Here is a 25,833-nt window from a genome sequence, read left to right as displayed (position 1 = left end):
ATAGTGATGTCTTGGTGCATGCATCCACTTTCATAATGGACAACATGAGAAAGAACATCTTCAACAAACTCAAAAGTTCATTAGATAAGTGTCACTGCGTTTGCAAGAGCCAAGGGATAACTAGTATATGCAAAAACAAAGATAGTTTGAGATCTATAATGTGTAATTGTGAAAGTTGGTTTACTAACAAAAATAAAACTTGAGATTGTGTAAGTTTTCTTACTATTTACAAATAAAACTAGAAATACAATTGATTGAATTTATGTAACTTAAAACAAAAAATCACAAAATTTGGATTGCAAAAAACTATCATTATTATTAATAAAATGTTCAATATATTAATTACAAGATATCATTATAAAATAATAACATAAAAACACATAAAAAAACCTATAAAAAAAAGTCTCCATATTTTATCTTATTTAATATAAAACATGACCTCAATTTCAATATAAATATATAAATTACTCTAAATAAACAGATAAAATATTTTTAATGCTCAAAAGAGTTTCAGCAAGGCAATCATCCCGCCAAAGCATGTGTTACATTTATATTTTGCAACATCAAGTGCCTTTACCCTGTTTATTTTATTTATAAAATATGTATATGCATGAAAGGATACATTTTTCATAAAATATTTTTAATGCTCAAGAGAGTTTCAACAAGGCAAGCATGTGTTACTTTTATATTTTGCAACATCAAGTGCCTTTACCCTGTTTATTTTATTTATAACATACGTATATGCATGAAGGGATACATTTTTCCCTTAATGTAAAAATAAACTAATAAATTAAAAAGGATACAAGAAAAGGCTTAAAATTCTAAGAATCTCAAATAAACTAAATATGTAATTAAATACTAATTCCTTCTCATGTTACATTAGCTCAAAGTGCTAGTTCCCTAACTCCTGAAACGTAATGGCGGTGCACTATAAACCAGGATGGACCAAGGGATACCCTACAATAGGAGGCTGTAACTGAAGGAACTATGTGTCCTGAAGCAACTGTAACAGTAATATTTTATGGAATGTGTAAAGCTTACCAGAAGCTTGTGTGTTGCCTTGGATCAATCAATTGGTGTACAAAGGATGCAAACATTTAACTTTAAACAAGGCTGTAACTTAAGGAACTATGTGTCCTGATGCAACTGTAACTCAGTAATATTTTATGGAATGTGCAAAGCTTAGCAGAAGCTTGTGCGTTGCCTTGGATCAATTGGTGTACAAAGGATGCAAACATTTAACTTTAAACAAAGCCACCAAAATGTCATAATAGATGTGGAATATGGGTAGCCAATGATCCACCATGGCTGTCTTTTTATAGAGTGTTTCTCCTGTTTTTTTAACAAATCAAAGAGTGGTTATTTTGCTGGGGGATTCTGAGTAAAAATCATACAAAATGCATTGTGAAACACACCATGGTTAACTTCAAATAAACTGCCACCAATTTAGAGTTAAATCAGTTAATAATCTCAGGTTCTTTATTAGAGGAAACATATCAAATATCCTTCAGACTGTTTATGCAGAACTGAAGAAGTTTTGTTCACTTTTTCATTCATTCATATACATATATTAGTACTAGAATATATCAAATACTTAAAATCAACCCTATAACATACTTAAATGTGTGCATACCGCAAATACAAACCCTAATTTCTGACCGAAAGAGTTTCAGGGCATTGGTTTGCTTGAAGCGGTTGGGACCGGCGCATCGTTGTTGGCTCTCGGAGCGGGCGGAGGCAACATTGCCCGCCTCTTGTCTGCCGCATCTTCGGCCTCAAAATTTTCCCTTCTTCCCCTCATCTTCCGGCCCTCAATTTCCACGATCTCGTCTGCAACGCAATTTATATTGGTCAATACCCTGTCTGAAACCATACTAAAGCTAAAACCCTGAGAAAACGGATAAATTTTGGCAGAACTTGAGTGGACCTGGTGCTGAAGAATGAGAAGCCGCAATTACTATGAAAGCAAGGATGAGAAAGAATAGCAGTGCTGCCCTTGCCCTTGCCATTGCCATCTGCAGAAGGTACCATTATAATAGAAACCAAACCAAAGTGGGTTCTGCACAGATGTAGCAAAAATTAAAGTAACATCACGGAAATTAGTAAGAAAATGTGAGGTGTTTGGCTATTGGACGGAACAGACTAATTTTGAAGTCTTTGTTTTGAATTTTTTTCAGAGATGAACCTTCCTCCACCGTGGATTCCCCACCCCAAATTAGTAAAGGTACTGGTTTTGGTTCTCACGTCGGAGCACCTTTTTTTCTAGCTTGGAATCATAAGATATAATTAGCAGTTTCGGTTGTTTTATATATAATTTTGCGAGAATATTTTTGATGGAAATGAAATCTTTTGGAATTATAAGATATAATTAGCAGTTTCGATTGTTTTATATATAATTTTACAAGCATATTTCTGATGAAGAGGAAATTTATATATAATTTTGCGAGAATATTTTTGATGGAAATGAAATCTTTTGGAATTATAAGATATAATTAGCAGTTTCGATTGTTTTATATATAATTTTACAAGAATATTTCTGATGAAGAGGAAATTTATATATAATTTTGCGAGAATATTTTTGATGGAAATGAAATCTTTTCGAATTATAAGATATAATTAGCAGTTTCGATTGTTTTATATATAATTTTACAAGAATATTTCTGATGAAGAGGAAATCTTTTGGTATAGTGTGTTGTTATTGATATGTTGGATGTTTATTTATTTGGGTATTAAGTTTTTGAAGATATGAAGAGTGCTAGATTTAGTTTAAATAGAAAGAGTTAGAATTTAGCCGTTAAAGAGGGAGAATGATAAGAGTATTGATTCAATTTTTTATAAAATTATTAATAAATATAAGAAATTGAATAGAAATTAAAGGATTTAAATTAACATGCATAAAAAATAATAAAAATATATTTAATTTGAATAGGTTGTAATGCTTTTTTGTTTCTCTTATTGTATCATATTTGTACATCTTTCAATCCTATCTTAAATTGTTCTTGAAAGAGCATGTTAGGATATTCCGACATATAGGAAATAGTTAAGTATAACTTGGTCTAGTGTAGAGTTAGGTAAAGTGTGTTTCTTTACTATGTACTTTTGTAACTTACAATCTGATTGTTACGATATGTTACATGAAGTGATCCCACGGTTCATTTTCTCCTCAGTATTACTGACACTTGATCTATGGCTTAACACCGATTTGTCCATGATCTCTATATTTAAAGAGCATGGAGGGTCATTTGTAGGGTGACCGTTTATGAGAGAGCCTTATGTAAATTTTCTTTCTTTTACATTAATAAATTCCCTGAAGTGCCCGCATTGACACAGCACGTGGATCTGTAGCTTAACACCGATTTGTCCATGATCTCTATTTAAAGAGCATGGAGGGTCATTTGTAGAGTGACCGTTCATGAGAGAATCTTATGTAAATTTTCTTTCTTTTACATTAATACATTGCCTAAAGTGGCCTCATTGGCACAACACGTGGACTGTTTCCACGTCAATAATAGGGTGTATTGAGCCGTGACCTAGTTGTGAGCAGTGTCCTTTGGTGTTCTGTCTGAGGAACTTACCATGTAAATTCCTACAATTTGATAATAGTAAAAATTGTACTTATTTGTGAGCGGTGTTGTCTGAGGTAAATTCCTACAATTTGATAATAGTAAAAATTGTATTAATTTCATGTTGATAATAGTGAAAAATATTAATTTAATTAAGTTAAGAGTGGGTAAAATTAAGTTAAATGTGAATATTTTTACTTGGAATTGATTGGATAGAAATGAAATCACTCTTTATTAATTTGGAATAAAAATACTCATAATTAAAAATATTATTATTATGATCTAATATTATATGTTAACAATTATTTTTATTAAAGCTTATTCTTATTCTCCTTATTAATTTGCTTAACTATATATTACTATTATTGGTGCTCCTATAACCAATTTATAACTAAATTTACAATATTAAATAGAATTTATAACTAATTTAGAATATCAAATAATTTTTCTGGTTACCTGTTTAACTAATCTTCAACAACTAATTCTCAACGACTAGTTTTCATCCGCTGACCCTAGGCAATGATGCATCCTTACTATTTATTCATGAAGATTGTATGATTTTTCACCTTCTCATGAGGATGAACCACATTTGGTTCAAAACTTCCACCAAATCCTAAGACTGTGATTAATCCGACCAAATCCTAAGAATGTGATTAATCCATAAGATTATTATTATTATTTTGGTAAAGTTGAATTAAAAAATATGATTAATCTCAAATACATTTATCTATAAGATTATTATTATTATTATTCTGGTAAAGTTGAATTAAAAAATAGAATTATTAATTTATCAAATTGATAAAAAAATAGTAAATATTAAAATTGAATTAAATTTAAATTGAACACGAGTATACAAAATCATATATATATATAGTCGAATTTGGTGAGGTGACATCCAAGTCAACAAATGTCCATGAATCCTAAAAAATAGGGTCTAGTGATCCCTTTGAAAATCGAAAACCACCATAGTTGTTAGAAAATCGAGAGAGTTTTTTTCTAAATGGGTCCATTGTCCACAAAAACCTCTTTCGGTTTTGAAAACTTCATTCTCATTTGTCTGGAAAGCGTGCCCGAAATTACTGTGTTGTACAGAAAAACAGAGTTTTAACTGACCATTTCTACAGAGATGCGGTACACATTTTCCTTTTTCAATTTTAAAATGATTATTTTGTTGCTTACATGGAATGTGTTAGCGCATTTTAAAAATTCAAATTCAATTTTTATTTTTGGTGCTAATATTCCCGCTATCAACCAATAGTTGATAACACTGACACTCTCATTATCAACATATTCCCGTTAATCATTTATCTGCAACTGATAAACGTTGATAATTCCATTATCTGCATTCTCCTGTTTAATTACAAATCGACATTGACATTCCCGTTCTCGGCGCTTTAACACTGTTTTATTTACAAATCGACGCTGACACTGAAACTATCATCACTTTTAAAAATTAACAATTAAAATTGTGATAAGAATTGGCTTCATGGGGATGATGTTGATCATAGAAGGCAACAAGAGCCCCATAAACCAAAGGCATGATCTATTGGGCGACTCCCAACTAGTGACCCTGCAACTTTTAAACTATACCACAATGCAAATGTAAATTGAAATTAAAAATCGTAACAAAACATGCTCAAAGTGTTGAGCTTATTGGCACACCAACCTATCCTAAATTGCTGAAATAACTACCCAATCAAATAATACAAATGAAACCAATCCAGTAGCTGCTCAAATACCGTGGTTTTTTCACTGTGCTTCAACTAAATCAAAACTAGACAGTATAGTGGCGAAGGCAACTCATGATGTAATTTGTATCCACAACGAAAAAATGGCTGAAAATTCAAACTGAAAAAACCCCCCATGTAGTCAACTACAAATGATGATCTATCTAATGAACCCCAAGGCATTGAATGATTGGATAATCATGGTTGAATTTCTCAAATTTATTCACTATGTCAAACTATCATTTCAACTGTGAATTGTCAAACTCATTCCAAAAAATAAAACACTCTTGACAACAGAGGGTAGCACTGCCTCCTCTTGACTTGGCTGAAAAAGGCTTTCAAAAGATCGATTATGATATTGGGAATTATGGGATTGTATTTGAATCTCTAAGGCTTCAAGATCCTTTTTCAAGTTTCTCAACAAATGCTTCTAAGAAATGAATTTTATCCTCAAAACTACATTTGCATGACTTTAAATAAATAGGTAAGAAACTTGAGAAAGTTTCAACAATTTGATCATCATCAAAATTGTCTCAATATTCCTTAAAACCTTTAATAGAAAAAAGATCTCCAACATACCTAGTCATCTTGATTCATTAGGAAACTAGATTTGCAGTTCAAGCTCTGAATTCTTCGGACAGTGGAGCCGCCATGAATTCTGGATCATTTGAAAATGGAGTCGCCAGGTGAATGGTGCACAAACCACTTTGTGTTTGGACTCTATTCACCATCATAAGTCAAATATCAATCTTTGTCGTTCTCCCAGGGATGATTTGACATGAAATTTTTGCCTACCCGACAACAACGCCAAAATGTTATCTCTTAGAGGAAACCCGACTACGGGAAAACTTCTAAGGTAATCTCTAACCTCTTCGAGGTTGAAAGTTAACCCTTCAACTTAGAGAGAGATCTCTCCCTAAAACTCAACTACTCTAGATCACTGTAGTAGTAGGTTTTGCAGTTAAGTTATGTGGCCAGATTTATTAAAAAATGAAATTTGGTTGGGATATGAGAAAAATACTACCATTAGGAATGGAGTCTCTAATACAAATACATTAGTTACATGCCATACAAATTAGTCTAACAGAGGCAAGATAGTTGCAGGTTTCTTAGAAAAATCAATAATCAGAGATGGTAGGAGAAAGTAGAAGTAAACGTCAAAAGACAGAGCAACCATGTGAATTTTGCAATTGACATTTAAGTTGAAAAACATTTAGGAAATCTGAATAATCTGAAATGGAGAATTTACAAAGAATTCTATTTCATAACCTTTATTCAAATTAGCGAAGATTAATGGATTCAATTTTTGACTAAGAAAGAGGAAAACACCATGAGAAAACTGACAAGAAACCTTCAACACATGAATCTTTGAAATGTTGTAATATTGCTTGCAGCAAGTTCTATTAATATCAAAATAATATACACCAGGTCTGATCTTTCAAAGTATTCCCAATCCTTCTTCATTACACAGTCCTTGTCTTTATAAAAAAGACAAACTAACTAAAAACCAGTTTCTAACAAAACTTTAATTACAAAGTCTAAAAATCACAACGTACATCTCAAATACATGCATATAGAAATTTCCAATCCTATCTGCATCTAAAGATCATGTTGTTGCTGAAGTCGTGGCAGAGACAAGGATCAACAAATCTAATTTGGTGAGGTGGCATCCAAGTCAATAAATGTCCATGAGCTTTTTCCTCACGAAATCCTGAAAAATAGGGTCCAATGATCCCTTCGAAAATCCAAAACCATGATAGCTATTAGAAAACTGAAAGAGGTTTTTCTAAATGGGTTTATTATGGAAAAAAACCTCTTTCATTTTTGAAAAATCCATTCTAGAAAGCGTGCTCGAAATTACCGTATTGTACCGGAAAAACAAAGTTTTAACTGACCATTTTTACAGAAATGCGTTGTTACTCCCATTGTCATCGCATTTTCCTTTTATAATTTTAATAATGATTATTTTGTTGTTGACGTCGAATGTGTCAATGCATTTCAAAAATTCAAATTCAAATTTTATTTTTGGTGTTGATATTCCCGCTATCAGCCAATCCCTGATAACACTGACACTCCCGTTGTCAGTGTATTCCTATTAATCATTTTTCTGTCGCTGATAAACGCTGATAACTCCATTATCAACATTCTCATATTTATTACAAATCAATGCTAACACACCTGTTGTTAGCGCTTTAGCATTGCTTTATTTACAAATCGGCGCTGACACTGAAACTGTCAGCGCTTTTAAAAATTAACAACTAAAATTGTGGTAACAAGGCCAATGAAACTTAATCCCTCTTCATAATTTGTGGCAATAGAGCTAATGCTTCATTTGAACCCCAAACCCTCCATCACTTCGACCTGCCAGAACAACACAGGACCACCATTCATACATTGTTCTCAACCTGATCTTACATTGGAATGGCCGTTGTCCTAACATCTGGGGACTCCTTAAAAAAAAAAACAAACCCAAAAAGAGGCGAGGAATCTTGTCCTCTTGCCATGTTGGGCCTTCTAGAGGCTTACAAATTAATAAAAATTACATCTAAATTACTGAAAGTGTATCCTCTTTGCCGAGTGCCATGTTGCTACATCAAGTTTCAATACAAAGTGTAATCAATAACAATAAGAACAATGCTATTATGCACTACCCAATTCATTTTTATTATTTCCACCATTATTTGTGTTTTCCCACATAATAACATAATGATGATGTCTTGGTGTATGTATCCACTTTCATAATGGACAACATGAGGAAAAACAAAAGCTCATTAAATAAGTATCAATGTGTTTACACAACGACCAAGAAATAGCTAGTATATGCAAAAAGAAGAATAGTTTGAGACCTATCATTCCAAATTACGAAAATTAATCTATTGATAAAAATAAAGCTTGAAATTGTGCAATTTTTTTACTATTTACAAATATATAATTTATTAAATTAATGTAACTTAAAACAAGACTATCACAAAATTTGGATTGCAATTTTTTTTTACTATTTACAAATATATAATTAATTAAATTAATGTAACTTAAAACAAGGATACCACAAAATTTGGATTGCAAAAAAATTATCATTATCATTAATAAAATGCTTAATATATTAATTACAAGATAAATATCATTATAAAATGAGAACATAATTAATGCCTAATATTTACAAAAAAAATTCGGCGAAGATCACATGAGACATCATTTGTCGACGCGTTTCGAACCAACCAGTGTGGTTCATCGTCCTGACGATGAACCACACTTGCAGGACGATGAACCACACTGGTTTGTTCGAAACACGTCGACAAATGATGTCTCATGTGATCTTCGCCGAATTTTTTTTGTAAACTTAGTATAGATCACAAAAGCCTAAACTCTACTAATGCTTAATATATTAATTACAAGATAAATATCATTATAAAATGAAAACATAAAAACAAATAAACATGCTAAAAAAATGTCTCCATATTTTATCTTATTTAATATAAGACATGAACTCAATTTCAATATAAAAAATAAATTACCATATAAGTAAAATATATTTAATGCTCAAGAGAGTTTCAACAAGGCAATCATCCAGCCAACGCATGTGTTACATATATATTTTGCAACATCAAGTGCCTTTCCCCTGTTTATTTTATTTATAACATATGTATATGCATGAAAGGATACATTTTTCCCTTGATGTAAAAAAAATAAAAATAAAAAGGATATAAGAAAAAGCTTAAAATTCTAAGAATCTCAAATAAACTAAATATGTAATTAAATACTATTTCCTTCTCACGTTACAACAGTACTAATTATTAGCTCAAAGTGCTGGTTCCCTATCCCCTAAAACGTAATGGCGGTGCACTATAAACCAGGGTGGAGCAAGAGATACCCTACAGTAGGAGGCTGTAACTGAAGGAACTATGTGTCCTGATGCAACTGTAACTCAGTAATATTTTATGGAATGTGCAAAGCTTACCAGAAGCTTGTGTGTTGCCTTGGATCAATTGGTGTACAAAGGATGCAAACATTTAACTTTAAACAAAACCACAAAAATGCCATAATACATGTGGAACATGGGTAGCCAATGATCCACCATGTCTGTCTATAAACGAATCAAAGAGTGGCTATTTTGCTGGGGTATTCTGAGTAAAAATCATACAAAATGCATTGTGAAACACACCAGGGTTAACTTCAAATAAACTGCCACCAATTTAGAGTTAAATCAGCTAATAATTTCAGGTTCTTTATTGGAGGAAACATATCAAATATCCTTCAGACTGTTTTTTTCCTAAGGAAAAGAAAGCTGGTTTATATTAAATATGCCAGTACAAATGTCATCCATTTTCCTTATATATGACGTATTCCCAAAAAAAAACTCCAAGAGTCTGTGGTTCGGACATATTTTCCAGATATTGCACAGCATACAATCTGGAATGTACGTATAAAAACAAAAGCCAAAAACATATATTAATTGTACCAACAGGAGGATGAGTCTCATATAAACCAAAACCAAAAATGATGTAACAGTTTCACAATATATACACAGAAAATACTAATCCATCAGAAAAAGGAATCCAGTTCAGCTCCATGTAAGAACGATGGTGTTTATGCAGAACTGAAAAAGTTTTGTTCACTTTTTCATTCATTCATATACATCTGTTAGTACTAGAATATATCAAATACTTAAAATCAACCCTATAACATACTTAATTGTGTGCATACTGCAAACACAAACCCTAATTTCTGACCGATGAGAGTTTCAGGGCATTGGTTTGCTTGAAGCGGGAGGGCCCGGCGCATCGTTGTTGGCTCTCGGAGCGGGCGGAGGCAACATCGCCCGCCTCTTGACTGCCGCATCTTTGGCCTCAAAATTTTCCCTGCTTCCCCTCATCTTCCGACCCTCAATTTCCATGATCTCGTCTGCAACACAACTTATATTTGTCAATACCCTGTCTGAAACCATACTAAAGCTAAAACCCTAAGAAAACGGATAAATTTTGGCAGAACTTGAGTGGACCTGGTGCCGAAGAATGAGAAGCCGCAATTACTATGAAAGCAAGGATGAGAAAGAATAGCAGTGCTGCCCTTGCCCTTGCCATCTGCAGAAGGTACCAGAGATGGACTCGCACGCCACATTATTTATTATTATAATGGAAACCAAACCAAAGTGGGTTCTCCACCGATGTAGCAAATTAAAATAAGATCACGGAACTTGTAAGAAAATGTGAGGTGTTTGGCTATTGGACGGAACAGAGTAATTTTCAAGTCTTTGCTTTGATTTTTTGTTTTCTCCAGAGATGAACCTTCCTCCACCATGGATTACCCACCCGAAATTAGTAAAGTTACTGGTTTCGGTTCTCACGTCGAAGCACCTTTTTTCTCGATTGGAATTATAAGATATAATTAGTACTTTCGCTCGTTATATATATAGTTTTACATTAATATTTCCAGAGTTATTAATTTGATGTACAGGAAATTTTCTGGTATAGTGTGTTGTTATTGATACGTCCAAGTGAATACTTCGTCTATTTCAGGGACATAAAGCTTTGGGCGATGTGGAGAGTGTTAGACAGGGTTTAAATAGGAGTTTGGAATTTAGCTATTAGGGGGAGAATGATAAGATTATTGATTTTTTTTTCTGATTGAAAACTGTTCGAGAAGGAGACTTCTCAAGGCCTTTTAGCTCATGATATGGAGCTTTGAGGATGATGGGATCAACTGCCAGTTGTTTTTGCTTATTATCTTATTGTACTGAAAGGACAACAGCTCTTTGAACATGAGTTTCCTTGGCATTATTTATCTTTGACCTCAAATTATATCTTTGCTGATCTATAGTTTGTAGATAGCTTTACCATCCCATTCTTGGCTGATTTGGTCATTGCATAATGACTTTTCATAGGCAGCTGAGGTCAAAAAGGAAGAACTGCCTTTGTCTTCCAGACAATGGATCTCATCATCTTCTTCAAACTGCTCTTCTTGCATGACTGCATTTTGAAAAGGAGCCTTCACCCTTTGGTCTTCATTAGCATCTTTGTCTCTTTGCAAAATCTGCAACTGCTCATTTGTTCTTCTATATGGATTTGGATTTGGATTTCTAGGAGCAAAGGTATTAGGCACTCTTCCTTTCCTCGGGTGCTGCTCAACCTTCAATTTAGAGATTTCAGAGGCTAATGACTCGATCATTTTGGTCATTTTATCTATCTTCAGATCAGAGGATGATGACTCGCCCCTCTGTCTTCTTCTATCAACATTTCCCTTGAGCTTCTTTGCAGCCATGCTGTTTGATTATACTTCCAAGGCTGCATCCTGCGTGTTAGCCAAAGTAGCACATCACCTCTCTCTCAACAGTGGGCAGAAGTCAGAGTCAAAAGCACCGGCATACGTGAGTTTAGCAAAGGTAGTAGTAGGTTTTACTCTAGCTAGTATCTTGTTGTACATACGGTTAAACCTCTGATTAAAATCAAACAACAACTCACCATTTTCCCTCTTTAAGTTCCCAAACTCAGTGTGGTAGTAGAGGAGATCCTTCTTATCCCCCCAATGTTTTAGGAATGCATCATCTAAAGCTTCAATATCTGCTATAGGTCTTGGGGTTAGTTCTCTAAACAATTTTCTAGCCTCTCCATCTAGGCTTTGGACAAAGACTCTCATCCACACATCATCTTCACTAATGTCCAGATTATCAGCATAGCTATAGAATGACTCAAGATGTTCTTCAATAGTAACACCTTCAGTCCCAGTGAACTTAGGCCTATATTTCTGATATTCTCCAGTAGGCATGGCATTCAGAGGAGTGGGCAGTATTAGAGGTCCATACCTAGCAGCTATGATTCTTTCCATTTTGGTAGGTGCTTGTGGACCTGCCATAGCTGTGGTGGCTAAAAGAGTACTGGCAGTCTGAATGATAGAGGGCTGAGGAGTGATTGATAAGACTAAAGGAGTATGATGGATAGGAGGTGAGGTTTCCTTTAGGCTTACAACAAAAGGAGAACCTAAAGAATAAGGAGCTTTATGAATCTCTGATAGTTTTTCTTCACTGCTAGTATTAGATGCTATACTCTCAACATGTATTTGTTCTATTACAAGCCTTTCTTGAAGAGATATAGAAGATTGTTTAGGTTTACCTGAACCTGATGCTCCTTTCTACAATACCTTTCTCTCTTTGATGATTTTTTTAGGGTCAGGCACTGGGTCAGCTTGTAGCTTTTGAGGATTTCTCCGAGTATGCCTCACAAACTAAGCCAAAACTATGAAGTGGAGTCGCCAAGAGTTTCGACCTCTAATAGAGTCGCCAGATAGATGATTACAACCAAAAAAGTGCCTAGACTTTGTCTATCATCAAAGCTGGATCTATGTCGTTTCCCAGGGAAGCTAAGCTTCAGTTTCCTCTCCCCGGCAACGGCGCCAATTATGTTATCACTCCAAGAAACTCTCCTAGGTTGTAGCTCGGAGATTCCAGGTAACATATAATCTTCAATATTGTTTTGTGAAATATTGGAATAAATGATGGTTTGGATCAAGTTAGATAACCATTTCAACTTTGTTTTCACTAAAGGCATGCATGAACGCTCTCACCAATACAAGGCTTTAGACCACTAATGCTCACTAATTTATAAATTTAATGGATAGATGGAGAATACTGACTATACTAGCATATTGCATACATAAACATAAATCAATGGCTAGCTACAGGAAGCAAAAGAGAATACTGTCTGTACTGGTAGATGCATATATGACCACATATGGATGGCTAGCTATAAGCAACAAAGAAGCTTGCAAATCTAATTTATCAAAGCAGAGATAAGATGACAGTTATCTGGCCTTAGACACAAAGAAAACATGAACAAACTGTTCAAGTGCAAGCATAGAACAACAAAGAGAATGGACATTGAACATATAATGGCAAAAGAAGCTTATATTGCTAGAATGAAGATGAGAAGCTTGAAGGAACAGAGGAGGAATAATCTCCAAAAGTTGAACCTCTATTACATCTTTCTTTCAGCTATTTATAGCCTGTTTACAATGCTCCTGAGCTCTAAGAGGCTCGAAGTCCTAATCTCTCTTATCTGCATTGTTAACTGATTTGATGCCCTCTAGGCAAGCATGGGATCGGAGTTTTTTTCCTCTGACAACAAAGTAACCGTTTTCATATATTTTTGGTAGCTTATTGCGCTGTCTGGGTGTTCTCCTGTGCCAGAGATGCTCCATGATGACTGTTGCGCTTTCTGTGCTCCCTAATATTTCTGTTTCGGGCTGCAGCGTGCTGTGTCCCTTCTCTTTCCCTTTCCGAACTCTGTTCCCAGCAAATTGTCTCCTGGGCTCTGTTATATGGTGGAATGGCTCTTTGGGCCTATGAAATCCCTTTAAAACGCGGATAGTGACTGCGTTCTGTTATGAACAAAAAACACAACAATACTGTAAAAATCCCACCCTCTCTGTGTATTTTGGACTTCAAAAGTCCTAAAATATGGTTTAATTATCCATCAGGTCCGCCCTCGTCGCCATCACAAGTCGCATTTGGCCTGGCCTGTGTATTTCCCTTATATAATGAAATATGCGAAAACACTGAAAAATGCATGAAAAAATGCCTTTGGCGGACTTCAGATATCATATATTCCACTTCCCTGGTCCTTTCGGGTTCGGGCTTCATCGTAATCATCGCTGGCCAAAGGTCCCTTCGTATTTCGTTTAATCAACAAAAACACACAAAACTGCGGAAAAACATTGAAAATGGGCCTTCCACAGACTTCAAAAATTATATATTTTTATTCAGGAAACCCATTGGGTCTGGGTTCCATCACTATCGCACTGCCCCTGTTTCCCTTTGTATTTCGTTGAAACAACGAAAATACACAAAAAACGTTGAAAATTGCTTGGGCGCAGATCTCAAAATTTATGAATTCCCAACTATAATGTCGTCGGGTCTGGCTCATCGGGTCGCCCATATGTATGTGCATAGGCCCCACCCGTGGTATATTGCCGATGCAATATAGCGATGCGATAAATCGCAATCTCTAATCGCTCAATGCCCGGGCCTTTATATAACATAACATATATTCCTCGCCGACGCAACCTGTCGATGCAACCCGCCGATCTAATCATCGACGATCGCTAATCGGCTGTGTCATGCGCCTCACTTCAAATTGTCCCTTCTGCTCGGTCAATTGCGATTAGCTGGTTAGATCTGGGCCGTTGATTGGCCAGATCTAACGGCTGTTGTTCACTCCTATGTTTAAGCCTGCAGTTATGGTTTTTATGGTTTTCAAGCATTTTTGCCTCCCGATAGTGTATTTCCGCCCTTCCAAGGGCTCTCCTCTTGCACTGATTTTGATCATTGGATGATCTTTGAGCAAAAATTGAATATTTCAAGAGCATTAATGGATCCATTGGCATGATTTTAAGCAACTTTGGAGATTCTAAGAGCCTATATGGATCCATTGGCATGATTTTAAGCAACTTTGGAGATTCTAAGAGCCTATATGGATCCATTGGCATGATTTTAAGCAACTTTGGAGATTCTAAGAGCCTATATGGATCCATTTTTGGGCCTTTTGCCAGCAAGGCTAATAGGACAAACAACATAAAATTTTCATCCACTAGAATTGTTTTCTCCAACAATCTCCAATAGCATGAATCATTGGCTTGAACTATAACTCTATCAACAAATTGGGATTTTTAACCCATAAAGGGGTTAGTACACCGAAATAATTCTTAAGATCGAATAATGGAATCCATGGCTTCAGGGAAAGTAAGGAACTATCACAAAACTAGGGCCCCTTCATAATTTTAGTAGCATTTTTAATGGATCAGAAGATGAAACCTAACCAAGCTTTGGATAAAATGTGATAAGTTGGTGCATTACAAAAAACTAGGCACCAATTCTCCATAAATCATTGTTGGACTTGCTCCATGTTGATCCTTCTACCGAGAAATTTATCCACTAAGGTTTCACTTGACAAGTCTAGAATTTGATCCACTTGTCACATCTTCACTAACAACCATAGACCCCCCTCCACCGTGAATTTTCACCACATTTTTCTTCCTCTTCACTTGACTCACCCCATGGTTTGTAGGGAGGCCATCTTATTAAAGACCCTAGTTGATAGATTCATTAATAAACCCTACAACTCCCAATTCTAATAAAGGAGTATTTTTTCGAGCAACTTCCCTAATTTCGACACACTTTGAAGGACCCAGAGCCCCTTGTTGAGTACTAAGGATATCTAGAATTTGGCTTGGTGGAACTAACTTGCTATCCTCTCAACCACAAACTCTAAACCACTTAGATGCCACCTCATCCTCCTAAAGCCTTTGAATGAGAGATGTGACGTCCATAGATTGCACAAAAATTAAGTCTTCAAAGATTGTATTATTCCAATAATCCACTAGTTGTAGATTGTCCTCCATACTAATGCACGCGGACTACCCGAACACCCTAAAAATGAAACTCCAAAACCCTCCGGAGAGACCTCTCCACCATGAATTTTCACCACATTTTGCTTCCTCTTCACCAAACTTGCCCCATGGTTTGTATGGAGCCCACCTTGCTAAAGACCTTGGTCAATAAATTCATTGATAAACCCTATTCCTCCCAATTCCGCACCCACTTTGATGAAGTCAAAGGAGTATCGTTTCTATTAGCTTCCTTAACTTCAACACACTTCAAGAACCTAAAACCCCCAATTGAGTGTCGAAAATATTTAGAATTTGGCTTGGCAGATCTGACTTGCCATCCTCTAAACCACAAACTCTAACCCACTAAGACGCCACCTCGTCCTCTTGGAGCCTTCAAATGAGAGATGTGATGTCCAAAGATTATTCAAAAAATAAGTCTTTAGATATTGTATTGTTCAAATAATCCACTAGTTCTAGAATGTCCTCCATACTAATGTAGATGGTCTACCCCACCACCATGAAAAATAAACTCCAAAACCCTCCATCTTAGCAAAAGTACCATGTTATTGCCGATAACGGAATCCAACATGCCTACCATTACTAGCACTATTGAGTTTTTTAAGGATTAAAATAACAATTTATCAATTATGCAATGGTAAAACAAAGATATAAATATTACATAATAGTGAAGCACACAAATTTAGCCACAAGATGAAAGTGCACAATAATAAAAGTAGAAACATTTAAATATGACAAAGTTTCTTAAGTAATTGAATAATATCTAACAATTTTCGCTAATTTTAAATGGCATAGTTTACTTATTTTAGGTTTCACTTTTATCTTTATGTTTCTTTAACCCAGAGGAATCAACAACTAGGTCAATCTCGTATTTGCTTGATATGAGGTCGATTTCGGCTACTACCATTATAAATTTGGGGGTTTATGATCTATCACCGAATCATGACTAACACTATACATTTGGGGGTTTACGATATGTCTTCTTTTTCCTAAACCGAGTCACGACTATGGGATTAAATCTTGGATCTCTTAGTTTGCAGGATTTCACATCACTTACATCACCAATTGAGTTGCCCTAGGCACGTTTTGGCTTTTTTCATCAAAAATTGAGGATACATTTTCTTATGATATCTTATTTTTTTATATTTAAAATATATCTTTACATTTATAAATAAATTTAGCAACACAAATTTGTAGTTCTACCCCAAGAAAAAAATCCAAAATAATAATAATAATAGAATATATCATTAAGGAAGCCCTAGAAATTAAAAAACATCCTAATAACTTAAATTGGGAAGATGGGTACCAATTAAGTCATTCTTGAAAATCCATTATTCATTTCTTGTCCTCTAAAGAAGATATTAATTATATCCCATTTTAAAGCCCTGCTTCTCGTTGCTATCCCCTTCTTTCTCTCTTCTCAGCTTTCCTTTTCATGTCATTTAACTATGCCCTCTAATTAAAGTTCATTTAGCCTTATCCTTCTTCTAGTCCTATCTATCTTTTCTTTAAGTCCTATCTAATTTGATTATTATCTTAAATCTCTTGTTTAATTATTAATCTTCTTTCTCAATAAATATATATATATATATATTTTATATCATTAATTGGTTAATTTTCTCATTAATTCTTTGAACCACACTGGATGGTTCAAAAAGCGTAGACGAATTATCTCTAATGTGATTATCTCGAAAGGTTTCTTAACACATCAGATATAGATCATAAAAAACCTAAATTCAATTATTTTCATTTTATTGTTTTCATAATCAGTTCTATTCTAGTCCTATCCCTTTATTATATATCATTATAATAATTGTATTTAATCTTAGTTTATATATATATATATATATATATATATATATATATATATATATATATATATGACTTCATATACTTGTTTTCAATTTATATTATTCAATTTTAATATATATTATTTCTTTTATCAATTTGATTAATTAATAATTTTATTTTTTAATTCAACTTTATCAAAAAAATAATAATAATTTTTTCAATTATTAGTATTTTTATCTTAAAATAATAAACTGTGATTTCATTTACAACCAATCAATTCCAAGTAAAAATATTTACATTTAACTTAATTTTACCCACTCTTTTCTCAGCACGCAAAAAAGCGGAATTGTATTAAATATCAGATGAAGTTACAAAAAATACAAAATATAGTGTCAGCCCTATGCCAGGAGCTAAATATTAACAGTAGCAGGCGCTATGAAGAGTCCCATGAAATTTTGAACAGATGCATAAATTTGTTGAAGAATCTTTATACCGTCCAAAAAAGCTGGCAGAATACAAAAAGAAACGTCCCTGTTATAAGATCAACACCATCTGTAAAGGAGAAATCTCGCTTCACAGAGGACATTGTGGGAAGCCCAATGGCCAAGCAGAGAAATTATAGGAAAAACACCATCTGCGAAGGAGAAATCTCACTTCACAGAGGACACTGTGGGAAGCCCAGTGGCCAAGCAGAGAAAGAAATATTACCCACTCTTAACTTGATTAAATTAAATCAATATTTTTCACTATTATCAACATGAAATTAATATATTTTGACTATTATCAAATTGAATATATTTTTATTATTATTTAGCCCATTGATTTGAGTCATTTAATCTGTATTCAATTTCTAATTTTTATTAATATTTTTATAAATTCAGAAGCTAAGAATACCTGTGCCTCTGATTGAACTAGTGAAGAATGAGTCCTTCAAAAGATCCATCCTCGAGGCCCTTGAGCCTAAAGCCATCCAAGCCTCCACTGACTATGTAAATCTGCAAGATGACAAGCCAGTTGTTATTCTCAGCCCAATGATTGAAAATTGTGAAGACAACCCCTCATCATTTTATGTCTCTATGACCATTCATGAAAAAATCCTTCACAACTACCTTTTGGACACTGGAGCTAGCCATAATCTAATGCCCAAGGATGTCATGGATGAGTTGGGTCTTGACATCACTAAGCCTTATCATGACTTGTTTTCTTTTGATTCTAGAAAAGTGAAATGTCTAGGATTAATCAAGGACCTAGCCATCACTTTGTCTCAGCTGCTTATGAAAAGCATGATGATGGATATTGTGGTAGCTGATGTACGCCCCAAGTTTGGCATGTTACTTTCCAGAGGTTGGATCAAGAGATTAGGTGGATCATTACAAAATGATATGTCTTATGCTACTGTTCCAATTTTCGGAGGTGAGAGCAAGAGATTATATAGAGAGGCGCAGTTGGCTTATATCATCAACGATGAGAAGAACCCTACTAATCATCCCATCTATGTTGTTGACACTGATTTTGGAGCATGTTTTCTTCATATTGAAGAATCTCAATTGGCCTCTACGCAGCTTAAAAAACCAGTTTTCCAAATTGCTAAGGGAGAAGGCCCATAGATTTGGGACATGTTCTTTGATGGAGCTTGCTATAAAGAAGCTGCAGGGGTAGGAGTAGTCCTTGTGTCCCCAACACAGGAATACATTCATTTATCTTTAAAATTAACCTTTCAGGTCACAACAACATAGCAAAGCATGAAGCTTTGATTCTAGGCTTAAGCACTACTAAAGAAATGGGTATCAAAGGCTTGAAAGTGTTTGGAGATGCAGACCTCATTATTCAGCAAGTAAATAAAGCGTTCCAAGCAAAGCATCCAAATATTCCAAGAATGAAGAACCAACTTGCTGACTCCCTTGCAGTATCTGCTAGCGTGTTTATTCCTGCTTTGCCTCCTAAATTGACATATGAAGTTCAAGTAAAATATAGACCGTCTCTGCCTGACAATGTCAAATATTGGAGAGTTTTTGAAGATGATGAGGAAATTAACAGGTTTTTACAAGTCGTTGAGGAATTTGTTGAAACATGAATTGACCAAGAAAATGAAACCATGGAAGAATGCGGCCAGTCCAAGCTAAAAAGCGAGATCGGCCGAGGAAGCATCGTCCAGCTGCCTAGTAATCACATACCAAAAGGATTGGTGCCTCTAGAGAAGCTTTTCGATCATAACAATGTGCCCTATAAGCCGGCCAAAACAAAAAATGAGTTTTTTGTCTATAAACATAATATAGGGAGCCCAACCCATCCGAAATTCATCAATCTGTCCACTCATTTGTCTTCTGCCCAGAATTCCGAGTATTGCACCCTCATGAAGCAATTCATTGATATTTTTACCTAGGAATACAGTGATCTTAAAACCTATGATAAAAACATCATTCAGCACAAGATCCCACTGGAAAAGGACACTACCCCTTTTAAGAAGAAATTAAGACCTATCAGCCCTCTCTTATTTCCTTTGATTGAGAAAGAGATCAAGAAGCTGTTGGATGCCAAAATTATAGTTCCCCTAAGGTATTCAAAATGGATAGATAACCTTGTGGTAGTGAGAAAGAAAAATGGAGAAATCAGGCTTTGTGTGGACTTCAGAAATCTGAACAAGTGCTCTAAAAAAGATAACTACCCCCTGCCTAAGATGGAACACTTGCTGCAAAGAGTTTCAGGGGCCAGAGTCATGTCTTTCTTAGATGGATTTTCAGGTTACAATCAGGTTTCTGTACATCCAGAAGATCAGGAAAAGACCACCTTCACTACTCCTTGGGGCACTTTCATGTACTCCAAGATGCCTTTCGGACTGATGAATGTTGGGGCTACTTTTCAGAGGGCCATGGACATAGCCTTTATGGGAGAGAAGGACAAGTTTGTCCTTATTTATCTTGATGACATAACAGTCTTCTCTAGCAGCCACAAAGATCATTTACAACATTTGAAGAAGGTCTTCCTAAAGTGCAGACAGTTTGGAATTTCAGTGAACCCAAAGAAGTCACAGTTTGCTCTAGAAGAAGGCAAACTTCTAGGACATATTGTTTCTGCTGAAGGTGTGAAGATTGATCTAGCAAGGGTTCAAGCCATTCAGACATTGTCCATCCCAAGGTCAAAAAGGGACATTCAATCCTTCCTGGGTAAGATTAACTTCGTAAGGAGGTTCATTCCAAACTCTGCAGAGCTTGTAAAGCACATCACTTCCATGCTGAAGAAAGGATCAGAAATAAAATGGACAGATACTTCAAGAAGCTCTTTTGAAGCCATCGAGCAAGCTATCATGGAAGCTCCCACTCTAATCAGCCCATATTGCACTAAGGAGTTTTGTATCTTCTCTTTTGCCTCTTATGATACACTTGCAACAGTTCTGTTGCAAAAAAATGATGAAGGCATAGAGCACCCCGTGGCCTTTTTAAGAAAAACTTTAAGGGATGTTGAACTAAGGTATGACCTTATTAAAAAACAAGCTTATGATCTCATAAAGTCTTTAAAGGCATTCAGAATTTATATTCTGCATTCCAAAGTAGTTGCATATTTACCTTCAACCTCAGTAAAAGATGCCTTAACTCAGCCAGATATTGATGGGAAAAGAGCTAAATGGATTGCAAAATTCATAGAGTTTAACATAGAGATGAAGCCCACTAAGCTTGTCAAAGGCCAGGGCTTGGCTAAACTTATGGTTGAAGAAAATTGTAGCTTGTTAGACATAAATTCCATGGGTCTAAATTCAGATGATGAGCAGACAGAGGGAGCAGCAAAAGAGCAAAAGCAGAATCAGTCTTTGGCTGAAAATCTAGCCACATGTGAATGGTATTACAACATAGTTCATTTTTTGCAAAAGCTAGAAGTCCCTCCAGGGCTTAGCTCAAGTCAAGCTCATGCCATTAAACTCAGATCAGCCAAATTCTACATTAATAAAAATCTGCTTTATTGGAAAGACCCATCAGGAATCCTCTTAAGGTGTCTAGATAAAGAACAATCTGTGGAAGTCATACACTAGTTTCGTTCTAGCATCTGTGGAGGGCATCATTATTGGAAAACCACAACTCACAAAATCTTGAGGGCTGGATATTATTGGCCTACTCTATTCTCTGATGTGCTTTCTTTTGTAAAAGCTTGTGATAAGTGTCAGAGGTTTGCAGGAAGACAACAGCTAAAATCTCTTCCCTTGAAGCCAATACATGTCAATGGTCCCTTCCAGCAGTGGGGCTTGGACTTTATAGGTGAGATCAACCCACATTCCAGTAGCCAACACAAATGGATCTTAGTAGCCATTGATTATTTCACCAAGTGGATTGAGGCTATACCCACTAAGAATGCCAATCATCAAGTTGTCATAAAGTTCTTGAATGAGAATATTTTCACTAGATTTGGTTGCCCAACCAAACTAGTCACTGATAATGCAATAGATTTCAAGGCAAAAGAATTGGTGGACATGACTGAATCCTTGGGCATTCAAGTGGTTCATTTTACCTCATATTATCCTCAAGGCAATGGCCTGGCAAAATCATCTAACAAGAGTCTGGTAAGGGTAATCAAAAAACTATTAGAGAACAAAAAAAAGAGTTGGGATTCCAAGTTGAAGTTTGCACTATAGGTTGACAGAGTTACCATCAAAAAGTCCATAGGGAATTCTCCATTCAAACTGGTTTATGGCGCTAATGTCGTTTTCCCCATCCAGCTGATTCTCCCTGTGGATAAGTTCTTGCAAGAAGAACAATGTGAAGAGAATGATATGGTAAGAAGAATGAATAACTTGGTTGAACTACAACAGATCAGAGAGCAGCTGGTTGAGAAGTCAAAAGCTCATCAGAATAAAATCAAAGAAACCTTTGACAGGAAGGCAAACATGGAAAATTTCCAAGTTGGTGATTGGGTGATTAAATGGGATGCATTTAAGGAAAAGAAAGGTAATCATGGCAAGTTTGACTCCTTATGGACAAGTCCGTTTGTCATCGCTCAAATTCAGCAGAACAATACATTCATTCTGCACAGTCTAGAAGGAGGAGATACTTTTGATAGCCTAATAAATGGGCGGTTCTTGAAACTTTATTTCTTTTAAGGCTTTAAAGCCTTGTCATTGTAAATATGTTTTTCCATTTTTTATTTTCATTACAAAATAGATTCCATGCCCAATGGAACACTAGAAGGAAGATTTGACTTTGTCTTTTCAGGAAAGGCATTGATCTGTGATCCTTGAAACCTCACAGGGAGGATTTCATCCCCAGAAGGAGCCAGTGTTATCCTTGCTGGCAAAAGGCCCAAAAATGGATCCATATAGGCTCTTAGAATCTCCAAAGTTGCTTAAAATCATGCCAATGAATCCATTAATGCTCTTGAAATCTTCAATTTTTTCTCAAAGATCATCTAATGATCAAAATCATCGCAAGAGGAGATCCCTTGGAAGGGCAGAAATACACTATCGGGAGGCAAAAACGCTTGAAAACCATAAAAAACCCACAACCATAGGCTTAAACAAAGGAGTGAACAACAGTCGTTAGATCTGGTCGATTAATGGCCCATATCTAACCTGCTAATCGCAATCGGCCGAGCAGAAGGGATAGTTTGAAGTCGGGCGCATGACACCGCTGATCAATGATCGCCGATGATTGGATCGGTGGGTCGCATCGGCAGGGAACATATGTTATGTTATATAAAGGCCTGGGCATTGAGGGATTAGTGATTGCGATTTATCACATCGCTATATTGCATCAACAATATACCACGGCGGGGCCTATGCACATACATATGGGCAACCCGATGAGTCAGACCCGATGGCATTATAGTTGGGAATTCATAAATTTTGAGATCCGCGCCCAAGCAATTTTCAAATTTTTTTGTGTATTTTCATTGTTTCAATGAAATACAAAGGGAAACAGGGGCAGTGCGATAGCGATGGAACCCGAACCCGATGGGTTTCTTAAATAAAAATATATAATCTTTGAAGTCCGTGGAAGGCCCATTTTCAATGTTTTTTCGCAGTTTTGTGTGTTTTCGTTGTTTAAACGAAATACGAAGGGACCTTTGGCCAGTGCCGATTGCGATGAAGCCTGGACCCAAAAGGGTCCGGGAAGTGGAATATATGATATCTGAAGTCCGCCAAAGCCATTTTTTCATGCATTTTTCAGTGTTTTCGCATATTTCATTATATAAGGGAAATACACAGGCCAGGCCAAATGCGACTTGCGATGGTGACGAGGGTGGACCTGATGGATAATTAAATCATATTTTAGGACTTTTGAAGTCCAAAATACACAGAGAGGGCAGGATTTTTACAGTATTGATGTGTTTTCTGTTCATAACAAAACGCAATCACTATCCACATTTTAAAGGGATTTCATAGGCCCAGAGAGCCATTCCACCATATAACAGAGCCCAGGAGATAGTTTGCTGGGAAACAGAGCCTGGAAAGGGAAAGAGAAGGGCCACAGTATGCTGCAACCCGAAACAGAAAGATCAGGGAGCACAGACAGCACAACAACCATCATGGAGCATCTCTTGCACAAGAGAACACCCAGACAGCGCAACAAGCTACCAAAAATATCTGAAAACAATTACTCTGCTGTCAGAAGCAGAAAACTCTAATCCCATGCTTGCCTAGAGGGCATCAAATCAGTTAACAATGTAGATCAAAGAGATTATGACTTTGAGCCTCTTAGAGCTCAGGAGCATTGTAAACAGGCTATAAATAGCTGAAAGTAAGATGTAATAGAGGTTCAACTTCTGGAGATTATTCCTCCTCTGTTCCTTCAAGCTTCTCATCTTCATTCTAGCAATATAAGCTTCTTTTTCCATTATATGTTCAATGTCCATTCTCTTTGTTGTTCTATGCTTTCACTTGAATAATTTGTTCATGTTTTCTTTGTGTCTAAGGCCAGATAATTGTCATCTTATCTCTGCTTTGATAAATTAGATTTGCAAGCTTCTTTGTTGCCTATAGCTAGCCATCCATATGTGGTCATATATGCATCTGCCAGTACAGTCAGTATTCTCTTTTGCTGCCTATAGCTAGCCATCGATTTATGTTTATGTATTCAATCTGCTGGTATAGTCAGTATTCTCCATCTATCTATTGAATTTATAAATTATTTAGCATTACTGGTCTAAAGCCTTGTATTGGTGAGAGCGTTCATGCATGCCTTGAGTGAAAATAGAGCTGAAATGGTTATCTAACTTGATCCAAACCATCATTTATTCCAATAGTTCACAGAACAATATTGAAGATTATATGTTACCAGACATCTTCGAGCTACAACCTAGGAGAGTTTCTTGGAGTGATAACATGTCCCCTGCTCAATATTAGGGTATTGGTGGAGATAGATGTGAGCAAAGGAATTTTTGAATTCCTTGACCTAGTTTGGGAAGGGAAGAGACATACCCAAATACTAGACCCTCTAAACATTCCATTCAGGTATGCATGATGCCCTCAACTTGGTCACATGTATAAGGATTGTGAGTAGCCTCTCGTTAGAAGATTGATAGGGAATCTTGTCATTGATTGTTATACAATTTATTTACCAATGGAAGGAGGACATGTAGAGGAGACCTTTACAACACCTAGGCACACTATGATAGGAGACTTGTTAATACCACTTATAGAAGGTTCAAGACATATATTTCACCAGGCTCTAGCAATGAGGATGTCTTGTCAACAATGGGAGAAAACACCCTTTCTACATCAGTTAAAATACCCTCAAAGGAAAATAGGCCCAATCAAGTGCAGGAGCTTACTTCGGTTAAGATAAATCATTCTTATGCTTTCTTTCCTCTTTTTAGTGTAAATGAATATTTTGGGAATAAGGGGAGGATTTTGGATAATCTTTTAGGAGTAAGTAAGTGGGATGGTGAGAAAGCGTTTCTCTCCTTAGCTCCTATTGAGTCCCCTACCTTCCTATTTCCACATACATACCTGTCTTTGGTGGATCTCATGGAAGCTTGTTTGTTTCCTTAGATCAATTGGTGTACGTACAAAGGATGCAAACATTTAACTTTAAACAAAGCCATAAAAATGTCATAATAGATGTGGAACATGGGTAACCAATGATCCACCATGGATGTATTTTTACAGAGTGTTTCTCTTATTTTTTTTAACAAATCAAAGAGTGTTTATCACACTGGGGATTCTCAGTAAAAATCATACAAAATTCATTGTGAAACACACCAAAGTTAAATTCAAATAAACTGCCACCAATTTAGAGTTGGAAGAACTAATAATCTCAGGTTCTTTATTAGAAGAAACATATCAAATATCCTTGAGATTGTTTATGTAGAACTGATGAAGTTTTGTTCTCTCTTTCATTCATTATGGACATATGTTAGTACTATAATATATC

At 35.6% G+C, this 25,833-nt stretch overlaps 2 long non-coding RNA genes across 2 annotated transcripts; both read right to left on the bottom strand.

The window, feature by feature from the left end:
* Positions 1–1,452: 1,452 nt before the first annotated feature.
* On the bottom strand, positions 1,453–2,242 carry LOC149159813 (uncharacterized). Its single transcript, XR_016261157.1, has 2 exons — positions 1,928–2,242; positions 1,453–1,830 (listed from the first exon to the last, which is right to left on the bottom strand). It is a non-coding gene; the product is annotated as an uncharacterized LOC149159813 (long non-coding RNA).
* A 7,472-nt stretch (positions 2,243–9,714) lies between these two features.
* LOC149159812 (uncharacterized) lies at positions 9,715–10,645 on the bottom strand. Its single transcript, XR_016261155.1, has 2 exons — positions 10,290–10,645; positions 9,715–10,192 (listed from the first exon to the last, which is right to left on the bottom strand). It is a non-coding gene; the product is annotated as an uncharacterized LOC149159812 (long non-coding RNA).
* Between the last annotated feature and the right edge of the window lie 15,188 nt (positions 10,646–25,833).

This window comes from Pinus tabuliformis, chromosome 5_2, assembly GCF_031772625.1.
Source record: "Pinus tabuliformis cultivar Carrire ecotype Pingquan chromosome 5_2, CPIR1, whole genome shotgun sequence".
Taxonomy (NCBI): domain Eukaryota; kingdom Viridiplantae; phylum Streptophyta; class Pinopsida; order Pinales; family Pinaceae; genus Pinus; species Pinus tabuliformis.
Note: the sequence above shows the minus strand (reverse complement) of the source record. Positions and strands in the feature narration are given on the sequence as shown.